Source organism: Ostrea edulis, chromosome 7 (genome assembly GCF_947568905.1).
Source record: "Ostrea edulis chromosome 7, xbOstEdul1.1, whole genome shotgun sequence".
In the NCBI taxonomy this organism is placed as follows: domain Eukaryota; kingdom Metazoa; phylum Mollusca; class Bivalvia; order Ostreida; family Ostreidae; genus Ostrea; species Ostrea edulis.
The window spans coordinates 43,915,850-43,929,011 of record NC_079170.1 but is presented as its reverse complement, the minus strand read 5'-3'; positions in this window follow the sequence as shown (position 1 = coordinate 43,929,011).

The following is a 13,162-nucleotide window of genomic DNA, read 5'->3' as shown; positions in this document are numbered from 1 at the left end:
TCGTTTACTATTATTAAGATTTACACATCGCTCTATTCCAAACGTGCATGTACCCGTTACGTATGATGCGAATGTTTTCAATAATGACAGGGTACCCATGTTTTATGCAATATTTGAACAATACCGCATTATTATTATTAGCAATACACATTATCTAACGGAATGTTGTGTATTATTCAAAGCACACTTTCTTGTGTCACCTCTGCTAAGCTGTGTATTTTTAAGAAGTATGTATATAAAGAAAATTGTCACATTTTCAAAGTGATTTTCTTTTGTTGCTCAAGAATTGTATCTGGTTATCATCAACAAAGTGATGCTATCGCATATGTGATAATACGAGCTCCTCCCAATTTGTTTTCGCATGGGCGGTACTAACATCATAATTACACAATAGAAACAAGACAGGGATAATCAATTTTCGTGAAGTTACTTTTGCTGTTTCATTGCTAAAGCGTGTACCAATGGGTGTATGGGGCGTTGAAACAGACATGAAGTGTAAAGTCATACCTGTGACTGTTATTTTTTTACAGTCAGTAATATTATCTCTCTCTCTCTTTCTCTCTTTCTCTCTCTCTCTCTCTCTCTCTCTCTCTCTCTCATTTTATAAAGAGTTTCCAAAGTTTCTCATTTATTGAAACATACATTCAATACAATGGTAGATTGCCATATACCACTGGCGGACGATGCATGTGTATATAAAACACACGCTTTACCCGTAAAAGAGCAAAACTAACTAAAGGACAACTGATTATTTCTGTCGTTATCAATCATGTATTGGTGGCTTCATAAATTATTTTTCAGGAATTTAATTCTATACATGTATTTTTACAAATGATTTAAGAAAACATATATAACACAAATATTAAAATAGGAAAAGGATTAAAGACTTGCATTAGCAAACTCTTTATAAAATGAGAGAGAGAGAGAGAGAGAGAGAGAGAGAGAGAGAGAGAGAGAGAGAGAGAGAGAGAGAGAGAGAGAGAGAGAAAGAAAGAGAGAGAGAGAGAGAGAGAGAGAGAGAGAGAGAGAGAGAGAGAGAGATAATGCACTCTTTTCATTACTTAAAGTAATCGAAAGTATTTTTGAAAGTGAAATATAATTAAATTTGGTACGATTGTGTACATAAAAAGCCCCCCCCCCCCCCCCCCCCCCCCAAATTCTCTGATTTAAATGAGTCTTGAATCAAGCTTGGTCTATGTTTTGAATAAGTTAAATATATGCCAAGTATATAGTATCTCAACTTAAATAAAAGTTATTTCTTATTTTATAGCATTATTACGTCATGAATAAGAGTTTTTCCCGCCTATTTTCAAAAAGAGCTTGATAACTGTTAACTTTCATCCAGATTATTGCTTAGAAAAGGTGTGCCCATCCGTTGAGCAGAATGAAATTAATATATATTGTGTATTAAGAGAAGAGGAAAAATGTGTTGGAATATAAATTTGCTCGACGCGTGGGCTGTATGTTTTCTGAAAGGAAAACAACCTGAATTTATGAAAATTTTCATTGATTTTTGCATTTTTGGCAATTTTATGCCAACTTCACGCTCCTGTCATACAACACAAAGCAATTTGGGATCAAATTAAACGTAGTTTGAATTTACTTATATATTCCTTATTTGAATGCCGGAATTTTCAACTCCTACTGAAATCATCTATTTTCTGGGCCAGATGACTGTAGAAACTGTCCCTACTTCTTTATTGATTTAGAAACACTTGAAATAATGTTTGAAATATGAGAGAGAGAGAGAGAGAGAGAGAGAGAGAGAGAGAGAGAGAGAGAGAGAGAGAGCACCTTTATTTTTTTACTTCAACATGTAAGGTAATCACATGTATATTTCATAGAGAGATATAATCAAATTTGATTTTATTGATGTTCACTTTTTAAAAAAAAGGGAAATAGCTGCAAAAGACACCGAAATCAACACAGATTTACCTGTAATAGGAATCTATGTTTGAGTAACTTTGTGACCTAAATTCAGACCAAATGTGATTCTTGGCTGACCAAATTGTAAAGTATATTGATCAATCCAGCAAGCAATTGAAAACCACCAGTCTTTTGTACTTCGCTGTAACCTTTTCCTTGCCCCTCCTCACGGACATTTCCACATAGTGAATTGCCGCAGGGGTTGGTTGTATTCTGTATCCTGGGTATGAATACTTCTATCCAAATGTTGGCCACGGTGGCAGTAATTAAATGAACTGACACCAGCGCAACATCAGAAGTGGTAAGCTCTACCACAACATCAAATTCAACGTTTGATGAGAGGCTTGTGACGCATAAAGTCCGACATTCGTGTGAACGGAGAATGATACTAGATACTACATATAATCTGTTTATCTTGAAGTTTTGAACATGTTAATTTTATTTAACTCGATTTCATTTAATATAGGCATGTCGACCGATTGAGAGAGAGAGAGAGAGAGAGAGAGAGAGAGAGAGAGAGAGAGAGAGAGAGAGAGTTATTTACTCTAAATGCTCCACAAAATATCTCCCCTTGTGAAAAAATGACAGTAAATACATTTTACTGATGGCGTTTTTTTTAAAACGTTTTTCATAAGATCAAGTGATGCTATGAAAAATAATAACGTAAAACATGAACAATTTTCTCCAAAAGTGTGAAATTAATCACCATACTTTCATGGGCTAAGAGAAGAAAAGCTATTGTTATATTTTCCCCTTCTATATACTAGTATATAATCACATATATGTATTTAAACAGTCTGTTGGAATTCCCATGGGCACGAATTGTGCTCCTTTGTTAGCTGATCTGTTTTTATATTCATATGAAGCAGAATTTATTCAAAAACTTCTACGTGAGAAGAAAAAATCTCTCGCTGTGACCTTCAATTCGACTTTCAGATATATCGATGACGTGTTGTCTATTAACAATGATAGCTTTCATTCATATGTCGATTTGATATATCCCTGTGAGCTCGAAATAATGGACACCACAGAGTCGTCCACTTCTGCTTCATACTTAGATATTTTATTGAAAGTAGACATTAACGGCAAACTGACAACTCAACTGTATGACAAACGGGATGATTTCAGCTTCTCCATCGTCAACTTCCCACATTTATTTAGCAATATTCCATTATCACCTGCATATGGTGTTTATATATCTCAACTGATTCGATATGCAAGAGCTTGTTCTGGGTATAGTCAGTTTTTAAATCGAGGTAAGCTACTAACAAACAAGTTGATGGTACAGGGATTTCAACAGTCTCAAATTGAAGTCAGCATTTCGCAAATTCTATGGTCGTTATAACGATCTAGTTCGTCAATACAACCTCGCATTGGGTCAAATGCTCTCTGACGTGTTTCGTACCGATTGTTAAGCCGTTCTTGGCACACTGATTTGACTGCGGATAACTCCGTTTACCTGATCGGGATGTGGGGCTCACGGTGGGTGTGACCGGTCAACAGGGGATGCTTGCTCCTCCTGGGCACCTGATCCCACTTCTGGTGTGTCCGGGGGTCCGTGTTTGCCCAACTATCTATTTTGTATTGCTTGTAGGAGTTATGAGATTGATCACTGTCCGTTATCTTCACCTTGTATGTATTTCAACATACACGAAGAGGATTAAGTAAGTATCCTAGTATACATTATCCAAGACAAAATGTGGTAAATGCAGCGGTAAGCAAACTAGTATGCACAGAACAAAGACAGACTCGTAGGTAAGGTTATTAGATTTATTGGTGCTAATGATCACGACTGCTCAAAACTAGTGCAAATACAAGGAGAAAAACCATAACCTGAAGTGAACCCTGGGACCAAATGTTCACCCACAAAAATATTAGATAATGTTCATTTATACTTGGAATATCAATTAAATGAATGAAAAATCCAGGCGAGCTCTACTGGCAAGCTAAATATCGCCCACTCAAAAACGTGACGTAGGAATGGCTCACAACAAAGGATATTGCCTGTAAAAACAAAAAACATAAACGAAGCCAAAACTCACCGACAACAAATTCAAATACATGTATGTACAATTTTAGTAAATGGGGAGGGCTGGTGGGTGAATTTCCATGTGCCAACTGTTGGGAAATCTTGCACGGTGGTCGTGACGTAATTTATGACCTCACTAATACCCGAACAGAGGATAGCTGACATCCGGAAATATTCCGGTAATACAGCGTAGTGATAAATAATGATATTTAGCTTTGATAAACCGATCTAACTTCGATGAGTTAAATCCCATTAGGCGACCTTGATTTGTCTACACCAACCACAAAGTATACACTTTTCCGTAATCAAGTTTAAAGGTTGACATTATATACATGTACAGCTGTAGTGTACACAACCTACATCGTATGCAGGGAATGTGGTGAAAATGCACCGACAAATTCAATATGGCTGACATATAGTGAGATTGAAAATTTCCAAATTCTTTCTCTGTATTTTGGTAATTTTAAAGTATAAAAGAGGGTACTTCCAGAATATTGTATTGAATCAGTTACAAAAACTCATAATGAATTTAAAAGAATATATGAAAACTATTGATATTCCGTACATTCAACAAACTAGAAGTTTGAAGCCAGAAAACTAGCAAATATTTTGGTGTATGACTCATTTTTTTTAAAAGATGTATATAAATATTTATAAATACACATCAAAATACATTTTCATGTATAAAAACATCTTTTCTAGACATGGAGGATATATACTGGTAATGTCTTTGTACTTTAAAAGAAACTGTGGACACCACATACGTTAGCTGTTATTAAGATATGCTACAGAAGTATCAGGAGGGTGTAGCCATACTGATTCAGAAAAGTTGGAAAACCTTCAAATAAATTATGTTAGAATAGTTACTGGTTTAATATAATTGGCGCCAAGAGAACCTCTGTCTTTTGAAACCGGGTGGGAACCACTAAACATGAGACAAAAAAAAATACTGAAAACTATTTGTAAAGTTAACAACAATTTGGCTCTATTTACAAGATTATAGTATACCAAGATATAGACTACAAACTTATAAAAACTCCTTTGTTACAACAGTAATATAGGAATGGATTTCTTATCTTTGGAGACAAAACTATCTGAACCTTTATCAAGATTTATGAAATGCATCAGTAACATTAAAGAGCCCCCTTCCTTTTGAGTGAGGCGTTTAATATTATACATCCAAGGCTTTGACACAACTGCATTTTAATAAAGATTTATTCCGCTGCAATATCGTTGAGATCCCTTTATGTACATATGGATTTGTAGAGAATGATTATCATTATTTTTTTTCTTGTAGTAGGTACATGTACATAAATTATTTAACAAGTTATTTAGCATTGACTATTTTCAAATAGTGAACACACATGTTCTACTGTGGGGTGACACTTCATTCAGCAAAAAGGAAAACAAAGTAATGAATTCAATCAATAATCTAGTAATGCACATCAATGTACCATGAATATATTGAATGCTGTTATACTGAATTTTCCTAGTATATTCATATTCTTAATCTTAATTTGGTTCCATGTAAAAATCAGGCAGAGGGTGATAAGTCGACCGTCAGGGATCGAGCCGATACTTATATATATAGTAACATTGTTTATAGGAAATCATTCGGTGATAATATTTTTTTCATATGACGCACCTTCACAGAGCTGTGTTACTAAAAATAGAATACCCATGTTTTGACCAAAATTGACTCATAAAAATGTTATATATTCTTAAAGGTTTTGTTAAATGAAAAGATCATACATTTTCAAATGGCTTATATAAAATGAAGAAGAAGGCTACTGTTTACGAATTTCTGTTGTCATAGTGAGTATTTGTTATGCGTTACCATGGTAACTGTTCCTGTAGTTAACGAAAGGATTTTCTAACGGAAAAACATTCCAACTTTAAGACCATTTTTCTCGAAACAGCAAACACTTTCAAAAAAGTTTTATAATTAGACGGATAAAGTACATGCTATTAAATAATGTTTACTCAATATTTTTTTGGAAAAAATATATGAAGATTGTGAAAAATGGCGGGAAAATAATATATTTTCATGTTTTTAAGTTTTCTTCTACTTACAAACTATTCAACAAGTACACTTTTCTGTCATGTTCTAGTAATTATCATATTTATAAATATCTAAAATGATCTTCTTTATGTGTTTACATACCATAATGATATATCTATAGATGTAAATGCAAGAAACGATGCATAGCATTTTGGGTCGGGATCGAAAGTCCGTTTATTATTAACCCATTTCTTTCAGATTTCCTCAGGTTTTTGTAAACAACTTATTAGACCGGTCTTTATAGGATATTTTGCACTGAATGGAGAGTTTTTTTGGTTGGATAGTTGTGAGTTTGTGGGTAATTAACAGATTAAAGAAAAAATGCTTGGTTGGCAATTGTTTTTCATTTTGAAATTCACCTATCAACAACTCTTGTGAGGCTGGTCAACGACGTACGTTGTAGGTTGCTCGAATGACAAGATATTGGCATTATAGTCCCAAGTATAAAGAGAATGAATGTCCATGTTCTTTTAAAACGTATATCTTTAGAAAAACAAAACTGAAAATACATTGAACATGTTCAAGGGAATCCTATGATAAAACATTAAGACATAATTTATCAACTTTTGTGTTTTACCCTAAATAATTCATTGAATTCATCTTTGCTCTGTGTAATATGAAATTTAAAACATTTATTACAAAACATCTGGACATTTTAAACTTTGGCTAACAATTCTAGAAACATGATATGGCTCAAATTTTAAAATAAAACTTTTTAGCACTTGATTTCCTTATGAATCCATTGTAAGAGTGGAACAAAAACTTTTAGTGAAATGTACGTTTTTACAGTCGTATAATATATATGTTTGTTCAGGAAAAAATAAAAATGAGAACAGAAACTGCAGACATTTGTGTCATTAATATTGTAAAATTTGGACAGTTTATATTGAATTTATATAATTTTATGAAAATACATGTAACGTAGAAATGGGATTGTTTTAAAATTCAATAATGTAGTTTTAAAAATGTAAGTTGACTCATTTATCATGTCTATGGCACTATCTTTTACCAAGTATGATTACAGGTTGCTTTCAGATGACAAAATAACTTTTTTACCTAATCCATGTAGATATTAGTGCCTGTAAAGTGAATTGAAAATGAATTCTTAATTATTTCATCAATACATTCCATTATCTATAAGATTTTTTAACAGTTACAATTTGTAAATTTAGATCCTTTATCAACTGTATACTGAAAAATGTACACGGAAGAGTTCTTTAAAGCTTAAAATTTTTATTTCAAAATCATACTTTTTTAAAAGTGTAACCCTAAACAAGGCATAAACATGATAAAGGAACAAATGAGCACAGAAATATATTTGTTACGAACATATTTACAAAACGGAGGCAGATCCAGAAAAAAATATAAGGGTGGGAATGGAGGGGTTGTGACTCGTGTATTTACCTTCTCCATCCAGAAAGGGGTGGATGAAGCGCCCAATAATTGCATAAAATAGACCATTTGAGCTATTCTATGATGCATCACATTATACATGTATTTTTGCATGTCAACACAACTTCATTACACAATTCAACCCATTGGTGTTTAATTTTTTCATAAGTTGTTTCCCTTTCGAATTTAGGTACATTAGGAATTTCAGTTGAAATAATTTGAATAAACATAATATATAAGAATGCTTTCATGTTTATTTGACAATTTGTCATTTATTTCTTCATAGAGTTTTGATATTTTGTTTGGATTCAATATTTTAGACTGTCTTGATGTTCAACATTGAATTTATGGACTCCTTTGCTTTCCTTTTGTAATATTGTCTTGTACTTTCACTTGGTTTGATTGATTTTCCTCCTGTCACCACTTTTAAGTATGTCCTTGGGTTTTGCAGAGACCTACAATACAATAAGATAGACACTGATTTTCAGGACACAAGAATTTACTTATTTTTCTCTCCTCAATATACATGTATAATATATATTTCTCTAGTTTTTGAGAATGTTTGAACATTTTATATCATAAAACTTCCAATTAAAGTACACACCTCAGAGCCTAGTAGTCATAGTACACATTGATATTTAAATTATACATGTAGTTAGAAAGAATAAAATACTAAAACAGCATATAAAACTTTTGAAAACAAGAAATGCTTAAAGAAACTTGTATATGGCATTGAGAAGGTGTTCCAAGTATTCTAAATCAGTGACAAGTAGGTTCAGGTACTAGTCAGGGCAACAGCTGTATCAGATTTTGAGTCTGGTTTCTGAATGACCAATATTTTCCTATAATGGTGGGTTGGGGGTTGGTTGACTTTGACCTCATTATCAGAAGCGGTCATATAGTGCTTGTATATCAGGTTTATTATATAATACTGTTCTACCAAGTTTGAGGTTTATAAAACATTTACACTGTAGATTCTTGGTACATATGTGCTACATGCATTTACCACAGAGGTTTCCAATGCATGTAGTGATGGTAATGACACTCCATGATGCTGGTATGAAAATTTTAAAGAAATATACATTAGCTAAATGACTTGATCTTTGTTATATTTATATATTATTATTAGAAATATAAATTCAAGAACCCGTGCATTGACCAGTCCCCATGACCATATCAGATTGAGGCAGACTTTAAATAGTAATATAATAGATATCTAATAAAAATGTCAAGAAGACTCAACTTATTGATTGATATGAAGATTTATAATTAACATTATGAATTGTTTTACAATAAAATGGAATTCTTTAAAAAAACTACAGACCCTAAATATTTTCTTTGATATGTTTAATAGTATGCATATGTTTTTAAAATATGAATTCCGATTTGTCAAGAGCTGAATGGTGACCACTAAAAGAAATGATTTTGTGCATATGAAATAGTATTTTATATAGAACACCTTGAAGGAAAAAACAATGATGTGTATATAAAATAAATTCAAGAAAAAAAAATCCCAAACATTTTGAGTTTCGAACCCTGTACCTCCGGCATGTTAATCCGGATACCTAACCACTTCACTATCTGTGACTTATAGAGAGAAAGTTCACATTATATTCTTAACATTGCATCTCACAAAGTCATATCATGTCTTAAATTTTTATATGCAAATTCGACTGAAATATACATGTACATGAAGTACATAAAACCACACTCTTTAGAGATTATACCTACTCCTACTGATCCTCAGTTAGACATAATCTACATTTCTATCTGAGACAAGAGGCGTTTGTGTGGAGGATACGTAGATGTCTACTATTATTGCAGACTATTACAAATGAAACATGCCGTCGATTAGCCTAGGCCTAAAACATATCATAGCGTAACTGTTGAAAGTATGACTTTTTGAAACAAGGGAGTAGGTGTCATCTGTACACAGTCGTCTCATACAATGCTACATTGTATAATACAACATTCGTTATGATTTTTATGCTAGTAATAATAAATATTGCGAATTTTGACTTATTAAATATGTAAATCACACCATTTGAAATTACCGGAATGCGCCGACTTGGTGACATGTCATAGGATATGTTGCTCGGTCTTCGTTGTCGGCTGCTCCACACACGTTCTATCTTCAGTGACGCCATATACATCAATGTATTTCTGACACTCTCCGAAGGTAAATATATTCGTTTCCTTTAGAGGAGGCTTAAGGGTAGATCACACTCTGTCGGAATATTGTCCTACACGACATTCAGTTTTGGATCCGCCATATTCCGCGCACTTAGTGTGTTGACAAAGCAGCGCCCCTAGCGATCATCGAGGTTAAATTCAAGAACAATAACCGAAATTACATTAAAATCGAAACATTCAGAGAGGTTTTAAAATGTTATATTGAAACTTTCAAAAAAAAATATTTATTTCAGAGCATGCCTTTTTTATTTGTTTAATGTTATATAATGATATATTTTCATACCCGCTTTGCTGTTTTTAGATTTCAAAGGGATTACAAGTAGTGTTTTGTATAGATTTGCACTAAGCGTGAATTCTCCATGTTCATAATTATCTGTCCATAATTTTGGAACAAGGCGAAATAAATCAAAACTACTCTGTATACTTGCTAAACATATTACGGTGAGTTAGTATGCTAAGTTTGGGTTCATTTCGTGAACATGGACTTATCACGAAAATGCGATTTTGTCTGATTTTTACGTGGAACTACTTAACAACCATGCATATTTTAAAAGACTTTGTAACTATGGTATTACTATTTGTATAGGGAGAGGGCAGTCTAAGGTTTTAAATATTGTGCCCGATTCCTTTGTAATTACATTACAATAAAATACGTTCAAAACAAATCCAACGAAACTAAAAACTGTGAAAGACATGTAACAAAAAATCCTTTCAAAAAGAATCTTCTCAGCTGCTGTTGCAGTTTCATAGTCCAAATTTTTTTTTATCTTTTATTCAATTCAAAATCAACAAATCTATAAATCATTCAACAACATTATTTCCTTACAGCAACATTGTTCTACATATTCAAATATATGTTATACATTAATGAATCTGTAGTGCAATATATAATACAATTTTATGCAATTATATTTTAGATATAAATCGATTGATTTAACATTTCATAGTCCGTGTTGAGTATATTACATGTGCACTACACAAGTGGCTCTTGATCATAAGGTGTAAATCGATTGCTAAAATCCAGCGCGTCCATTGACAGGAATAGTCGAGTGCAATCGTTAAAAATATCTCTAACTATCGTGATTTTAACCAAATGGAAGTTAAATTATCAATGTTAGAGGGGTGCCCCGTTATCCTGGCGATATGCACTTTCTCCCTATAAAATTATAATTATCCTGGCGATATATGCGTTTTCTCTATGTATACATGCATATGCATATAAAATTACAGTTGTCCTAGCGATTTATACACTCCTCTCTATATATGTATATAAAATTACAGTTGTCCTGGCGATTTATACACTCTTCTCTATATATGTATATAAAATTACAGTTGTCCTGGCGATTTATACACTCTTATTAGAAGTTATTCTAGAATCAAGGAACACCAAGTCAAGTTAAGAAAAGGTATTCAACATTAGAACATGTCCCTACTTTACAACTTTTTTGACACAAATTCATAAACAGAAACAAGAAATTCTTGGTTTGTTGATCTGTCTGTGGAACAAGTTGATTGTAAAAGAAATTAATGTGAAACATTTTACATATATAAATATGAACATCGGGATTAAATCAATGATTAAAACGAATATCAAAATAAACTTTCCACGTGCAATGTTGGAATAAGACAAGGTGACGATTTATCTCCCTTATGAAAGGTGAAGATAACGAACAGTGATAAATCTCATAATTCCTATACGGAATACAAAATTAAGAGCTGGGCAAACACGGACCCCTGAATATACAAGTGGTGGGATCAGATGCCTAGGGGGGGTACGCATCTCCAGTAGACCGATCACATCTGCCGTGAGCCCTATATCTTGATTAGGTAGATGGAGGAATCCAGAGTCAAACTCAGTGTGCCAAGAACGGCCTAACAATCAGTATAAAACACGTTAGACAGCATTTGACCCAATGATCGGTTGTATTGGCAAACTAGATCATTATTGAATTTGCGAAATGCTGACTTTAAACAAGACGGTTGAAACCCCTGCAGCATCAATTTGTTTGTCAAAAAGGGATGATTTCAGCTTCTCCTATCGTCAACTACCATATTTATGTAGCAATATTCCATTATCACCTGCACATGATGTTTATATCTCTCAACTGATTCGATATACAAGAGCTTGTTCTGCTTATGGTTTTTATATCAAAGCAGGCTACTGACAAGCACGTGGATGGTACAGGGTTCCGACACAGCTACATGTATTTTGTATTGCTTACAGGAGTTATAAGATTGATCACTGTTCGTTATCGTCACCTTTCAGTAGACTGCCTTGTTTTAAAAAACTGACTATACGCAGAACAAGGATTAGTGTAACGAATCAGTTGGGAGATATAAACACCATATGCAGGTGATAATGGAATACTTCGATATAAATATGGGAAGTTGACGATGGAGAAGATGAGATCATCCTGTTTGTCATAAAGTTGAGTTGTTAGTTTGCCGTTAACGTCTACCTTTAATGAAGTATCTAAGTATGAAGGAAATGTTGACGACTCTAAGGTGTCTTTTATTTCGATTTCACAGGAATATATCGAATCAACACATGAATGAAAATCCTTATTGTTAAAAGATAAAACGTCGTCGATATATCTATATGTCAAATTGAAGGCCACCGCAAGAGAGTTTTTCATTTCACGTAAGAGTTTTGGAATAAGTTATATGTAAATGTGTAAAATTAATAGTGGATATTATGGAAGTCGTTGTTTGATAGACATACAGGGGAGGAAATACGAGTACCAGCTTAGGAGTTATTGCCCTTGACAACATTTTTGCATTATCAATAATTGATTATCTATGGGAAATATAATTTTTTTCATTATCGATAGTTTACATTTTTTTATCTTATCCAGTGAATACAATTCCTCTGAAAGATATATTTGTAAATATTGTAAGTTATGTATACAATAATTGTATCATTGGCTGGGATAATACTTCATTTCTAGTCGTCTCTATTTTGCAATTATGTAACGCAAATTTTATGATATTACATGTTCTTGCATAATCTTATCCCAGCCTTTACTTTGTTTCAATTAGTGATTCGTTCAAGAATAAATGACTAAACCTCACTCCAAATCCCATGTTGTCTACAAGTTTAATTGATAGAAGAATGCAAAATAAGTCAAATTGTATAGAAGTTCATCTGATAGGAAGATACAAAAACAAGCTGCGTCAAAGAAAGATAGTTCGAGTTTCTCAAATAGTTGTGGATATAAGTAATCCCTATTTTTTTCAAAAACCCATAACATCACACGAGGATCGATTTACCTTCAATATGAAAAAGAAGAATTTTTAAAAGTATCACTTATCGACTTTATTGTTGTATTGCAAAACAGAAGTGTCGGTGAGATGTGTATGAATTTTCTCATAATCAGTTATTCCATATGAAGGTATATCGCAGAAGAATGACCGCAGCATTCCTTTGATCTTTGCAATAACCGTGGTAGAATACACCGTAAATCATGACCTTGAAAGTTAGAACTTTCAAGGTATAGATCTTTTTGACTATCACATATAACTAATATTTTCTACACTCTAGTTTCAAATGAATTTCTAAT